Raw genomic sequence first — 15639 nt, 5'->3', positions numbered from 1 at the left:
AGACAAGATAGAGGTACAGTGAGTAGATGGGCACCAGAGGAGTGAAATATGTGGGCTAGGATGTAGTAAGAAATCGGGGAGATAAGGTAGGAGAGGGCAAGGTGATTGCTTCAAAACCTATGGTAACGAATTTCTGTTTGATATATAGGTGGATGGGCAGAAATTGGAGGTTCTCGAGGAGTAGGGAAACATGGAGTGAACTTTTTTGGCCTAGAGATGTCCCAAGCCCTGTCCACTGGGTCATCAAACAATCACAGTGAGAGCTTCTTCCTGATCCTCTTCAATGCCTCTTTGACATCTTTGGTCCTCAGACGGCAGATGATAGGATTCACCATTGTAATGATGACGGTGTAGTAGATGAACACCACCTTGCTCTGCTTCATTTTCGAGATGGCACCGGGCTGGGCAAACATGAAGAAGACAGAGCCATAGAACAGACTCACTCCCAAAAGGTGGGAGACACAAGTGGAGAAGGCTTTCGTCCGTCCCTCTGTCTACCGTATCCTCAGGATGGTAGAGACGATGAGGACATAGGAGATCGAGATGATGGAGAAGGTGCCCACGATAATGGAGCCACACAAGGCGAGCAAGACAAACTGGTTGGTCAGCGTGTCAGAGCAGGACAGGGTCAGGATCGGAAGGACGTCACAGAAGAAGCCGTCGATTTAGTTGGACCCACAGAATGGTAACTGGAAGCTCATGGTGGTTTGGGTCACAGCGTTGACCACTCTCCAGAGGTATGAACCCCGCACTAGCAGCTGGCAGATTCCATGGGATCTGATCACGGAATAGTGGAGAGGGAGTCGCAGATGGCGACGAAGCGATCATATGCCATGGTGGCCAGGAGGAAAGCCTCCATCATCCCAAAGAGGGAGAGGAAAAAGAACTGAGTGGTGCAGCCAGGGAAGGAGATGGCTGCCCTCTATGAGAGGAAATTAAGCAGGGCTCTGGGGGTGATAGTAAAGGAATAGCTGCCATCCAGGAGCGACAGACAAAAGGAGTACATGGAGATGTGAAGCTGGGGGTCCAGGCTGACGATTCCGAGATTGCCCACCACGGTCACACCATACAGTACCAGGAACGTTAGAAATAGCATCCCTTGCTAGAAACTCCTAACCCTCGGCTTCAAGGCTCTCCATCACGTCGCCCCCTCCTACCTCACCTCCCTTCTCTCCTTCTACAGCCCAGCCCGTACCCTCTGCTCCTGTGCCGCTAATCTCCTCACCGTGCCTCGTTCTCGCCTGTCCCACCGTCAACCCCCTGCCCACATCATCCCCATGGCCTGGAATGCCCTCCCTCCCAACATCCGCCAAGCTAGCTCTCTTCCTCCCTTCCAGTCCCTACTGAGAGCTCACCTCCTCCAGGAGGCCTTCCCAGACTGAGCCCCCTCCTTCCTCTCCTCCTCGTCCCCCTGTCCATCCACCCCATCTTATCTCCTTCCCTTCCCCACAGCGCATGTATATATGTATATACGTTTGTACATATTTATTACTCTATTTATTTATTTATTTTACTTGTACATACCTATTCTATCTTATTTTGTTAATATGTTTGGTTTTGTTCTCTGTCTCCCCCTTCTAGACTGTGAGCCCACTGTTGGGTAGGGACTGTCTCTATATGTTTCCAACTTGAACTTCCCAAGCGCTTAGTAAAGTGCTCTGCACACAGTAAGCGCTCAATAAATACGATTGATTGATTGATTGATTGATTGACCAGGAACGTTACAAATAGTATGCCTTGCAACCACGGCCCGCTTCGGAACCACAGGAGGATGAACACAGTTACTGTGGGGGGATTCCCCGTAGCTCATGGACCCCAGCCAGGACCTTCTACTGGGATCTCCTGGAAGGGCCCAGTGGAGGCACCCTGGACCAGTTGGGTCGTGGTTGTTTGCTGATAATAAAGACAATAATAATTATTATCAAAATAATCATAATCATAATGGGATTTGTTAATTGTTTACTAGGTGCCAAGAACTGTACTAAGAGCTTAAGACCTAGAGGAGGAGACAGACGTTAGCATACATAAATAGGCTACAGATCCTCTAGACTGTAAACTCATAGTAGGCGGGGACTATGTCTGTTCCTTGTTGTATTGTACTCTCCCAAGCGCTTTGTCCAGTGCCTTGCACACAGTAAATGCTCAATAAATAGGTTTGAGTGAATGAATGGGGCTTTTCGTATGCTGTAGAGTCATTTCCAACTCATAGTGACTTCATGGACACATCTCTCCCAGAATTCCCCACCTCCATCTGCAATTTCTCTGATAGTGTATCGTTAGAGTTTTCTTGGTAAAAATGCAGAAGTGGTTTACCATTTTCTGCGCAATAAACCTGAGTCTCTCCCCTTAACCTCTGCCCAGCCCAGCTGAGCTTTGATTTGTAGCAGATTGCCTTCCACCTGCTAGCCAATGCCCAATCTAGCAATGGAATAGGAAGGCCTCTGCTTGACTCTCTCTCCCTTAGCCAAGACTGGTAGAGTACTGGATATTCTCTAGGTGCAATGCTGAGACAGTTATGAATGGGTAGATAGAAGGTAATCAGGTCCCTTAAGGGGCATACAATCTAATTAAAAGGGAGAACAGTTACTGAATACCCATTTGGAGATGACAGAACTGAGGCACAGAGAAGTCAAGTGACTTGCCCAAGGCCACACAGCAGAGAAATGGTAGAGCCAGGATGAGAACCCAGGTCCTCTGACAGAGAATAAGAAGAAGAAGAAGAAGAAGAAGAAGAAGAAGAAGAAGAAGAAGAAGAAGAAGGAAGAGGAGGAAGAAGAAGAAGAAGGAAGAGGAGGAAGAGGAGGAAGAGGAGAAGGAGAAGGAGAAGAAGAAGAAGAAGGAAGAGGAGGAAGAGGAGGAAGAGGAGAAGGAGAAGAAGAAGAAGAAGGAGAAGGAGGAGGAGAAGGAGAAGTAGAAGGAGGAGGAGGAGGAGGAAAAGGAGAAGGAGAAGGAGGAGGAGGAGGAGGGCGAAGCGGAGGAGGAAGAAGAAAAATATTTGTGTGCCAAGCACTGTACTGGGATAGATATGTCATGTTGGTCACAATCCCTGTCCATGTGGGGCTGACAGTATAAGTAGGGGGAAGAACAGATACTGAATCCCTATTTTGCAGATGAAGGAACTGAGGCATAGAGAAGTGAAGTGACTTACCCAAGGTTACACATCAGACAAGTGGCTGAGTCGGGATTTTGTTTATGACCAATTTTCTCATTGTATCCAAATAACAACCCTCGGAAATAGGAAGAGGTAGGGAATATTATCCACACAGAGATTAGGGAGCTTCAATCAGTCAATCATATTTATTGAGCCCTGACTGTGTACAGAGCACTATACTAAGTACTTGGGAGGGTACAATATAACAGAGTTCCCGGCCCACAAGAATCAGTATTTAATCCCTATTTTGCAGATAACGAAACTAAGACACAGAGTCCTCAAGTGACTTGCCCAAGGTCACACAGTCAAGTGCTGGAGTTGGGATTAAAGCCCAGGTCTCCTGACTCCCAGGCCTGTGCCCTTTGCTGACAATGACCCATAAATTCGCTCTTGGTAGGTTTGCCTGATATTTGGCATCCAATACCATTCATCAGTTTCCCTGGTGAAATTGGAGTAGAAGATGTTCTCTCATTTTGCAGTGAATCTAGTAATCACAGCCTTAGAGGAGAAGCAGCAAGGTTTACAGAAAAGGACACAGGCCTCGGAGTCAGCTCATTACGGTCAGGGAACGTGTCTGCTAATTCTGTTGTATTGTACTTTCCCAAGAGTTTATAACAGAGCTCTGCACATAATACTCGCTCAGTAAATACAATTGACTGATGAAGCAGGTACTGCCACTTGTTTGCTGTGTGACCTTGAACAGTGCCTTAACTTCTTTGCCCCTCAATTCCCTCATCTGTAAAATGGAGATTAAATCCTCGACCTCTCGGCTGCCTTTGACACTGTGGACCACCCCCTTCTCCTCAACACGCTTCCTGACTTGGCTTCACAGACTCCGTCCTCTCCTGGTTCTCCTCTTATCTCTCCGGTCGTTCTTTCTCAGTCTCTTTTGCAGGCTCCTCCTCCCCCTCCCATCCTCTTACTGTGGGGGTTCCCCAAGGTTCAGTGCTTGGTCCCCTTCTGTTCTCAATCTACACTCACTCCCTTGGTGACCTCATTCGCTCCCACGGCTTCAACTATCATCTCTACGCTGATGACACCCAGATCTACATCTCTGCCCCTGCTCTCTCCCCCTCCCTCCAGGCTCGCATCTCCTCCTGCCTTCAGGACATCTCCATCTGGATGTCTGCCCGCCACCTAAAGCTCAACATGTCGAAGACTGAGCTCCTTGTCTTCCCTCCCAAACCTTGTCCTCTCCCTGACTTTCCCATCTCTGTTGACGGCACTACCATCCTTCCCGTCTCACAAGCCCGCAACCTTGGTGTCATCCTCGACTCCGCTCTCTCATTCACCCCTCACATCCAAGCCGTCACCAAAACCTGCCGGTCTCAGCTCCGCAACATTGCCAAGATCCGCCCTTTCCTCTCCATCCCAACCGCTACCCTGCTCATTCAAGCTCTCATCCTATCCCGTCTGGACTACTGCACCAGCCTTCTCTCTGATCTCCCATCCTCGTGTCTCTCTCCACTTCAGTCCATACTTCATGCTGCTGCCCGGATTATCTTTGTCCAGAAACGCTTTGGGCATATTACTCCCCTCCTCAAAAACCTCCAATGGCTACCAATCAATCTGCGCATCAGGCAGAAACTCCTCACCCTGGGCTTCAAGGCTCTCCATCACCTCGCACCCTCCTACCTCACCTCCCTTCTCTCCTTCTACAGCCCAGCCCGCAACCTCCGCTCCTCCACCGCTAATCTCCTCACTGTACCTCGTTTTCACCTGTCCCGCCGTCGACCCCCGGCCCACGTCATCCCCCGGGCCTGGAATGCCCTCCCTCTGCCCCTCCGCCAAGCTAGCTCTCTTCCTCCCTTCAAGGCCCTGCTGAGAGCTCACCTCCTCCAGGAGGCCTTCCCAGACTGAGCCCCTTCCTTCCTCTCCCCCTCGTCCCCCTCTCCATCCCCCCATCTTACCTCCTTCCCTTCCCCACAGCACCTGTATATATGTATATATGGTTGTACATATTTATTACTCTATTTATTCATTTATTTGTGTATTTATTTATTTTACTTGTACATTTCTATCCTATTTATTTTATTTTGTTGGTATGTTTGCCTTTGTTCTCTGCCTCCCCCTTTTAGACTGTGAGCCCACTGTTGGGTAGGGACTGTCTCTATGTGTTGCCAATTTGTACTTCCCAAGCGCTTAGTACAGTGCTCTGCACATAGTAAGCGCTCAATAAATACGATTGATTGATTGATTGATTGAAATCTTCCTCACTTCGATTTAGGCTATGAGTCCAATGTGGGATAGGGATTGTGCCCAACCTAACGAGCTTGTATCTACCCCAGGACTTAGTAGACTGCCTGACACTCAGTAAGTGCTTAACAAATATCATAAAAAAAGATTGGATATGCACAAAGATCTTGTAAAGGCTGTGTTCTCCTCCCAGCTCTTGTAAAGGCTGTGTTCTCCTCCCAGCTGGATTTCTGGGATGAAAGCAATCTGAATTCTTAAAGAACTACTCTGCTTTCTGCCCCCGGCCAAAGGGGCCTGGATCACGTTCCCAGACCATTTTAATAACAAAGGCTACCCAAATTGACAAGAAACATTGTGACTTTCTGTATTTTAGAATAGGTGACAGATTATGCCCCCTCTCAGGTTCGCACCTAGAGAGTTTCTACTACCCTACCAGTCTTTGCTGAGGGAGGGAGAGTCAAGCAGAGGCCTACCCATTCCATTACAAGTTTGGGCAGTGGCTAGCGAGTGGAAGGCAATCTGCTACAAGTCAAAACTCCCCGGTGCTGGGCAGCAGCGGCATGAGAGAGAGTCGAGGACAGAGACTCGAGTTTACTGAGTGGAAGGTGCAATTCTGTATTTTCACCAAGAAAACACTATGTATACACTACTAGAATGATTGGAGATGGAGGGCAAGGGGTTCTAGGAGAGCTGTGTCCGTGGTGACGCTATGGGTCAGAAATGACTCGACGGCATAAGGCAAGACAAGAGAGACTATGGATTTAGAGGGATCATAGGCTAGAATTGGTATTGTTAGAGAAGCAGCATGACCTAGAGGAAGGTGTATGAGCCAAAAGGAGGACCTGGGTTCTAATCCTGCCTCCACTACCTAGTTGCTTTGTGACCTTGGACAAGTCATTTCACTTCTCAGTGCCTCAGTTATCTTATTCTGTAATACTTTGAGCCCCACGTGGGGCATGGATTCTGTCCAACCTGATTAGTTTTTGTCTACCCCATCCCTTAGAACAGTGCCTGGCACATAGTAAGTGCTTAACAAATGCCATAAAAAAAATCCAAGGTCTGCCACTTAGGTTCTAAATGACCTTCGGCAAGTAATTTAACTTCTCTGTGCCTCACGTACCTCCTCTGCGAAATGGGTATTTAATACCTGCTCTTCCTTAGTCAATCGTATTTATTTAGAGGCTACTATTCAGTCATTCAGTCATATTTATTGAGCACTTTCTATGTGCAGAGCACTGTACTAAGAGCCTAGAAGCATACAATATAACAATATCCCTCCTAATTAGGCTGCGAGTCCCATGTGGGCCCTGATTATTTTGTGTCTACCCCAGCACTTATACAGTGCTTGCACAGAGTAATTGCTTAACAAGTGCCACAATTATCACTGCTCTGCTCAGCACCCATCAAGTGCTCAACAATTCCCACTGATTTGAAAAAGAATGAAAAAGACCAGGAGCAGGGTAGGTGGGAAGTAGTGGTGTTTCCCATCTTGGTGATTTTCCAGGTCCTGGAGCAGAGGGCTAAACTGGACGGAGGACTTCCCAGGTCTTTTTTCTACAAAAATGTTTAGCCCATGTTTGCCCACTCCTCAAGAACTTCCAGTGGTAGCCCATACACCTTCACATCGAAAAGAAACTCCTTACCATAGACTTTAAAGCAATCAATCACCTTGCTCCTCCTGCCTCACCTCGCTTGCTCGCTTACTACACCCAGTCTGCACACTTGGTTCTTCTAATGCTAATCTTCTCACTACCTTAATCTTGTGTATTTCACCACCTACCTCTCTCGCACGTCTTGCCTTTGGCTTGGAAACCCTCCCTCCTCATACCAGGTAGACAATCACTCTCCCCTTCTTCAAAGTCTTATTAAAGACACATCTCTTCCAAAAGGCTTTCCCTGACTAAGCTCTCCTTTCCTCTTCTACCACTCCCTTCTGGTTTCCCTGCCTTGCTCCCTGTATTCATCCCCTCTCCCAGCCCCACAACAATAAAGTACATATAAGTAATTAATTTATTTATGTTTCTATCTGTCTCCCCTTCTAGACAGTAAGCTCATTCTGGGAAGGGAATGTGTCCACTCATTGTTGTATTGCACTCTTCCAAGTGCTTTGTAAAGTGTTCCGTTCAATAAATATGATTGAATCAATGCATGAACTTGATAGCCTGTGTGCCATGCTCTCTTTGTGGAAGGAAGAGATGGCTATGAGAAGCAGCGTGGCTCAGTGGAAAGAGAATGGGCTTGGGAGTCAGAGGTCATGGGTTCTAATCCCGGCTTCATCACTTGTCAGCTGTGTGACTTTGGGCAGGTCACTTCACTTCTCTGTGCCTCAATTACCTCATGTGTAAAATGGGGATTAAGACTGTGAGCCCCACATGGGACAACCTGATCACCTTGTATCCCCCCGACCCAGTGCTTAGAACAGTGCTTCACACATAGTAAGCACTTAGCAAATGCCATCATTATTATTATTATTATTATGACTAGGTGTGGGTATCTATTTCTTGCCTGTACTTTAGTTGCTGGCTTTGGGTTTCAAAGAGGTCATTCACACATGCAAATGTGACTGAAAAACCTAGTGAGAGATCAGCTGTATTTTATTCAGTCAAAGGTGAACAGAATATCTTCTACCTTTCTACCCTTCTACCTTTATAGGCTGTGCCAGTACTTTTCTTCGCTCCTTTCTCCTTTTTCAATCTTGTCTCAGAGCCCTTCAGTTAAGCTGTCTAGGTATCCTGGTATCCTGTGATCATCCATTCTACTGACAAGTGCCTACTAGGCACTAGAATTACCTTTGAAACTAAAGGAGTCCTCTCCCTCTTTATCCAACCCTCAAAAACCCATTTCTCTGGATGCTCCAGAGAACAGAAGCAGCATTGCCTATTGGATAGATCAAGGGCCTGGGAGTCAGAAGGACCTGGGTTCTAATCTTGGCTCTGCCACATGTCTGATGTGTGATCTTGGGCAAGTCATTTCACTTATCTGGGCCTCGGTTACCTCATCTGTAAAATGGGGATTAAGACTCGTTATGGGCAGGGAATGTGTTTGTTTATCGTTATAGTGTACTCTCCCTAGTGCGTAGCACTGTGTTCTGCACACAGTAAGTGCTCAATAAATGCGATTGACTGACTGCGAGCCCCATGTGGGACATGGGCTGTGTCCAGCCTGCTTAGCTTGTATCTACTCCAGGGCTTAGAACAGTGCCTGGCAAATAGCAAGTGCTTAACAAATACAATTCATTCCCTCTAGCCACCCTCAAAACGAATGCATCTTTCCCCTCACCTCAGGTCCACAGTGCCTGTGAGGCTAGGTGAGGGTCTCTCTGTCTCTCTCTCTCTATATCTCTCTGTCTCTGTCTGTCTGTCTATCTGTCTGTCTGTCTGTCTGTCTGTCTGTCTGTCTGTCTCTCTCTCTCTCTCTCTCTCTCTCTCTCTCTCACTTTTTCCATCCCTGCTGGAGCTCTGTTATTCCTCTTCCCTGCCAAGCTTCTGTCTGTCTCATTGGGCCCAGCAACAGGTGGGCAACTTGGGCGGATAGAGATGAGTTTATCTGCCAGTGGTATTGCTGCATTGAAATCTCCATTCCCCGGCAGTCTGGATGTCAGGAGGTTGGCTGAACCCTGTTCCCCAGTGCCCAGGTGGGAGGGTCTGTCCCCAGGGAAGGAAGATCCCTCAGCCCGGATGTTGCCACTGCCTCAGAGGAACACCAAGGACTCATAGGCTCCGGACTGAATAACTGCTCTTTTTCCTAGGCAAACCCATTTCCCTGCTATAAGTATTCATGGGATTCTGGGATTTCTTCTATCCACGTTGCCCAGAACAGTATGCTGCTCTGGGCACCGTGGAGGGAAGAAGTCCCAGTTAGCACTCATCCCAAATTCTCCCTTTATGCACCCAAAAGAAGCAGTGTGTCTTAGTGGAAAGCGTCTGGTACTGGAAGTTACAGGACCTGTCTTTCAATACCAGCTCTACTATTTTCGCTGTGCCTACGCTCAGTGGCCAAAGCAGAACAGAAAATCTTGCAAGCTTGTTGTGGGCAGGGAATGTGTCCACCAATTCTGTCGTATTGTACTCTTCGAAGTGCTTAGTACAGTGCTCTGCACACAGTACATGCTCAATAAATATGATTGATTGACTGGAATCATTCAATTGCTTATTCATTTATGTTAGTGTCTGTCTCCCCCTCTAGATTGTAAACTCACTATGGGCAGGGAACATGTCTACCAGTTCTGTTTTATAGCAGTTTCTCAAGTGCTTAGTATAGAACTCTGCTCCCACCAACCGCTTAACAAATAACATGATTGATTATGGGAGGCTTTAAAGATGGAGAAAGCTGTGGTCTGGCAGTTTTGCCAGAGACTATGGGGCATGGGGATTTCAGGCTATTTCAGGCACCAGTGACCCCACCAGAATCTCATTTACCATCTCTCTCCTGTCTTCAGTCCAGACCACTCTTTACTGCTCAAAGCATCTTTCTAAAACTTCGATTGAGAAAGCATCGTTCTCCATCTCAAAATAATAATAATATTAAGAATGGTACTTGTTAAGTGCTTACTATGTACCAAGCACTGTTCTAAACCTTGGGGTAAATACATTCACAGCCACAGATCCTTTTTACAGCAGCACCATCTTCAAACCAAAAGATAACTCTAGAACGTTTCTATGGTATTTGGTGAGCACTTACAATGTGCTAGACATTGTTCAAAGCTTTGGGCAAGATACAAGCTAATTCATTCATTCATTCAATAGTATTTTTTGAGCACTTACTGTGTGCAGAGCACTGTACTAAGAGCTTGGGAAGTACAAGTCAGCAACATGTAGAGATGGTCCCTACCCAACAACGGGTTCACAGTCTACAAGCTAATCAGGTTGTACACAGTTGTACACAGACCTTGTCCTACATGGGATTTACAGTCTTAATCCCCATTTTACAGATGAGGTAACTGAGGCACAGATAAGTGAAGTGATTTACCCAGGGTCACACAGTATACGTTACAGAACAGGGATTTGAACCCAGGACCTTCTGACCTCCAGGCCTGTGTTCTATCTACTACACCACAGTGCTACTGTTCTGTAAAGCAACAAGTAGAGTTAGTAGGCATAAGTAGTAAATGCTAAAGAAGTAACAACTCACTAGAAAATGTGTGAGAGGTAAATATTAGATCAAAGTTGCTCAATAAATACGATTGATTCATTTTGTAAAAATAGTATTTGTTAAGTGCTTACTAAGTATCAGGCACTGTTCTATACACTGCGGTAGATTAATCAATCATTCAATTGTATTTTCGAGCATTTACTATATGCAGAGCACTGTACTAAGTTCTCAGGAGAGTACAATTCAACAGAATTAGCAGACATGATCCATGCTCATACTGAGCTTACAGTTTCGAGGCGGATACTGACATTAATAGGAATGAATGAGTAATAGGTAATGCATAGTTTAAAGCTGTATACATAAGTGCTGGGGTTGGGGTAGGGGTGACTATCAGGTGTCCAAAGATCACAGTTTGAAGTGTATAGATGACTCAGAAGGGAGAGCAAGCCAGGGAGAAGAGGGCTTAGTCTTCTTAATCGCCTCCTCTTGGAGGAGGAGATACAAGGGTAAATACAATGTGATACAAGGACAGCTACAAGATAATCAGGCTGAAGAGACTCTCTGTTCCACATGAGGCTCACAGTGTAAGTAGAAGAGAGAACAGGGATTGAATCCCCATTTTACAGCTGAAACCGAGGCACAGAGAAGGGAAGTTATTTGTCCAAGGTCAGCAGGCAAGTGGTAGACTCTGGGACGAGAGCCCAGGCCTTCTGGCTCCCAAGCCCCAGCTCCTAACACTAGGCTGCACCGCTCCTTGTGCAATAGGTAGTAGAGGACATTATAGTAGAAGAGGAAGCAGATTGATTTTTTTTTTGCCAGCAGCCTCAATCTGGGGGTCGATCAGTCAATCTTGTTTACTGAACGCTTACTGTGTGCAGAGCACTAAACTGAGAGCTTAGGCGAGTACAATACAACAACATAAAATAAACATTTCCTCCCCGCAGCGAGGTTACTGTCCAGAGGGGGAGACAGACATTAATATAAAAAATGATAAATAAGTGTCTAATTGGTGACCCCTAGGCTCTGCTTCATCAGTAGTTCCAGAAACCTTATCCCAGGTCGAAGACCTAAGCAAATTCCTTTACCCTGAAGGCTTTCCACAGGGCAGTCTTTATGTCCCTGTTCTTCAGGTTATAAATGACAGGATTCAGAGTGGGAAGTACTACGCCATAGAACAAAGGGAGGACGAAGTCCGGAAGAGAAGGGTAATCAGGAACTGGATTGAGGTATTCAAACCCACCAGAGGAAAGGAACAAGGTGACGATGATGAGCTGGGGCAGGCAGGTGAAGAAGGCTTTGGCCCGGCCCTCGGTGGATGGTAACCTCATCATGGCCCAGGAGGTGCTGATGTAAGAGTAAATGAGTACAATCAGAGGGAAAAAATCCACAGTAACGATGAGGCAGATACCACCCACTTCTCCCACTGTGTCTCCAGGGAAGATGAGCTATAATACCTGGTGGACATCGCAGAAGAAATGGTGGATCACTGTGGGGCCACAGAAGGGCAGGGAGAACATATTAGAGACATGAAGGATCCCCATGAGTTATCCTCTGAGCCACGAGTCGAGGGCCCTCTTCCCACAGGCCCCTGGAGCCATGATGACATCATACAGCAGGGGGCGGCAGATGGCCACGTAGAGGCCATAGGATGCCCACCTCCTAACAGCTGTAAAAAGTAAAGAAGAAGACCTGAGGACAGCATCCTGCTGAGGAAACAGATCTACTGTTTACCACGGCATTACTAATGGACTTGGGGGCGGTAACGGAGATGAGGCACAGGTCGAGGATGGGCAGGTGCCTGAGGAAGAAGTGCCTGGGGGTGTGGAGCTCACCTCCTCCAGGAGGCCTTCCCAGACTGAGCCCCCCTTTTCCTTTGCTCCTCCTCCTCTCCCCCTCACTCTCACTCCCTTCTCTACTCTACCCCCCTCCCCACCTCACGGCACTTGTGTATATATATACATATTTATTATTCTATTTATTTTATTAATGATGTGAATATATCCATAAATCTATTTATTTATATTGATGCTGCTGATGCCTGTCTACTTGTACTTTCCAAGCACTTGGTACAGTGATCTGCATACAGTAAGCACTCAATAAATATGAATTAATGAATAAATAAATGAATAAATACCATTAACAGATAGAGTCACTGTGACAAGGGAACATGCCAACAACTCTGTTGCATTTTACCCTCCCAAGTACTTAGTTCAGTGTCCTGCACACAGAAGGGGATTGGTCTCCTTAGGAGCGCAGTTGTCACACTGGAGTTGAGCCTGGTCTACTCACAGAGGAGTCCTGAGGGTCGGTTTGATCTATGAGGGTCCAGACAGTTCAGATCATCCTAGTGCTGAGGACAATAGACTTCGAGAGAATTTGAGTCAACTTCAGAGAGTGTCAGACCAAAGTGGTATTATCCCTACTCTGGAAGATGTGAATTGATTACGATAATAATGATAATAATAATAATGATAATACTTTTTAAGCACTTACTACTTGTCAAGCACTGTTCTAATACCTGGGGTAGATTAAAACACTAATCAAGTTGGCACCATTCCCTTTCTTATGGTATTGTCAGTTGGTATTCCCCCCATCTTCAGCCCCACAGCAAATATGTACATGTCTATACAATCAGCATTATGAATTATGTATTTATACCAATGTCTCTCTCCCTCTCTAGACTGTAAGCATGTTGTGGGCAGGGAATGTGTCTACGAAGTCTGTTGTGTTGAATTACCCCAACCACTTAGTACAGTGCTCTGTATGTGGTAAGTGCTCAATGAATACTATTGATGATGATAGTAAGGATTTACATGTGCCGGACATTGTACTAAGAGCTGGATTCAAGATTTTAAATACAAGATCGTCAGGTTGGACCGAGTCCATGTTCCACATGGGGCTCACAGTCTTAATTCCCGTTTTACAGATAAGGGAACTGAGGCACAGAGAAAAAAGTGACTTGTCCAAGATCACTCCACAGACAAATGGCGAGGCCCGGATTAAAATCCAGATCCTATCACTCATTCATTCATTCATTCAATCATATTTACTAAGCACTCACTGTGTGAAGAGCACTGTACTAAGCGCTTGGGAAAGTACAATACAACAATAAAGAGTGACAAACCCTGCCCACAACGAGCTCACAGTCTAGAAGGGGTGAGACAGATAGTAAAAATGAACAGACATCAGTACAAATTAATAAAATAACATTTATACACATAAATGCTGTGGGTCTGGGAGGGGGGACGAGCAAAGGGAGCAGGTTAGGGAGATGGAGAAGGGAGTGGGAGATGAGGAAAAGTGGGGCTTAGTCTGGGAAGGCCTCTTGGAGGAGACATGGGTTCAGTAAGGCTTTGAAGCTGGGGAGAGTAATTGTCTGGCAGATTCGAGGAGGGAGGGTGTTCCGTGCCAGAGGTAGGATGTTGGCCAGAGGTCGACGGTGGTACAGGCGAGATCGAGGCACACTGAGAAGGTTAGCACCAAAGGAGTGAAGTATGTGGGCTGGGTTGTAGGAGAGAAACGAGGTGAGATAGGAAGAGGCAAGGTGATGGTGAGGAGTTTTGTATGATAAGGAGTTGGATGGGCAACCACTGGAGACTTTTGAAGAGTTTGGGTGACATGTCTTAAACATGTCTTAAACCCCGTTTCTCTGGGTTGTAGGAGAGAAGCGAGGTGAGATAGGAAGAGGCAAGGTGATGCTCCTCACAAGTAGCCCAATATGGAACTCACGGTCTAAGTAGGAGGGAGAACAGGTGTTGAATCCCCATTTTACAGTTGAGGAAACTGAAGCACAGAGAAGTTGAGTGACTTGCTCACACAACAGGCAGGTAGCAGTGCTGGGATTAGAACCCAGAACCTCCGGTACCCAGACCTATACTTTTTCCACTAAACAAAACTTGTGCCTCTGCAAGTATTCATTCAGTCGTATTTATTGAGCGCTTACTGTGTGCAGAGTACTGTACTAAGCGCTTGGAATTTGCAGTTTAGCAACAGAGACAATCCCTATCCAACAACGGGCTCACAGTCTAGAAATAAGAACGTTAACAACACTAAAATTTTGTTTTGCCTCCTCCTTTCTCCTCTCCCTGTCCCAGCAGACCAAATCTCCACAACAGTGAAGACTGGGACTAATTGCCTTCATCTCCCCACATGGGACTTTCCTCTTGACTCCTGTTTCCAAAAGTCACCTCAGGTCATTAAATATCACCAGTGTCCTTCTGATACACTGAGATATGATAAAACGGATTTGTGCATCAGAGCATTTCAGACACACATTTGAGTGTCGTTGTGGGTCTCATGGTGTTTTAATGACAGCAGAAGATATGAAACACTGACCACCTCATGGATGGAGAATATCCCTCATACTGGATGATCTGACCCTGTAAACAACTTTCTTCCACTCTCCACCCTCTTCATTCCCATGACGATCCTGAGGCACAGGGAGAGGCTGATACTTGGCCCGGGTCTCCCAGCGAGTCAGCAAGAGAGCTGGGATAGGATTTCAAATTAACCTGTTCCACCTGTCTGCCAGTCATCCTTCCAGACTGCCCTGGTCTCAGAAAAAAATCTGCATTTCCATATAGTAAGCGTCAAGGGACTGCGATGAGTTTGTGAACTCAGTTTCAGTGGCCTTTGGTATAATTATCCTGGTGGGGTAGAGCAGGAAAGAATCTAAATCTGTATTTGGGACTAAAATATTTGTCTGTTAACTCTATCAGGTCTGAGGTCCCCAAAGTCACCCCTCCCCCTTCTCCATACCCCCGTTCTGAACCCTTTCCACTACTGTACCATCCTTCCCAGATGTATCTTCAGATGAGATCTCCTGCCTCCTCTCAAGTGCTACTCCATCCACCTGTGCTTCAGACCCATCCCCCTCTCATCAGATGAATTCTCTAGCCCCTTCCCACTTCTCCTCCTTAACCTCCATCTTCAACCGCTCACTCTCCACTGTTTCCTTCCCCACTGCCTTCATACATGCCCACGTCTCCCCCATCCTAAAAAAAAAACACTCTCTTGACCCCACCTCTCCGGCTAGTTATCGCAGTATCTCCCTCCTACCATTCCTTTCCAAACTCCTAGAACTAGTCATCTGCACTCGCTGTCTCGAATTCCTCACCGCCAACTCTCTTCTTGACCCCCCTCCTATCTGGCTTCCGTCCCCTGCGTTTCACCGAAACCGCCTTCTCAAAGGTCACCAATGA

General features: G+C 46.6%; 1 pseudogene; it reads right to left on the bottom strand.

The window, feature by feature from the left end:
* Positions 1-251: 251 nt before the first annotated feature.
* Positions 252-11903, bottom strand: LOC119925326 (annotated as a pseudogene).
* Between the last annotated feature and the right edge of the window lie 3736 nt (positions 11904-15639).

The sequence above is a fragment of the Tachyglossus aculeatus genome, chromosome 3, assembly GCF_015852505.1.
Source record: "Tachyglossus aculeatus isolate mTacAcu1 chromosome 3, mTacAcu1.pri, whole genome shotgun sequence".
Taxonomy (NCBI): domain Eukaryota; kingdom Metazoa; phylum Chordata; class Mammalia; order Monotremata; family Tachyglossidae; genus Tachyglossus; species Tachyglossus aculeatus.
The sequence above is the reverse complement of the archived record's forward strand: the minus strand, read 5'-3'. Positions and strand labels throughout refer to the sequence as shown.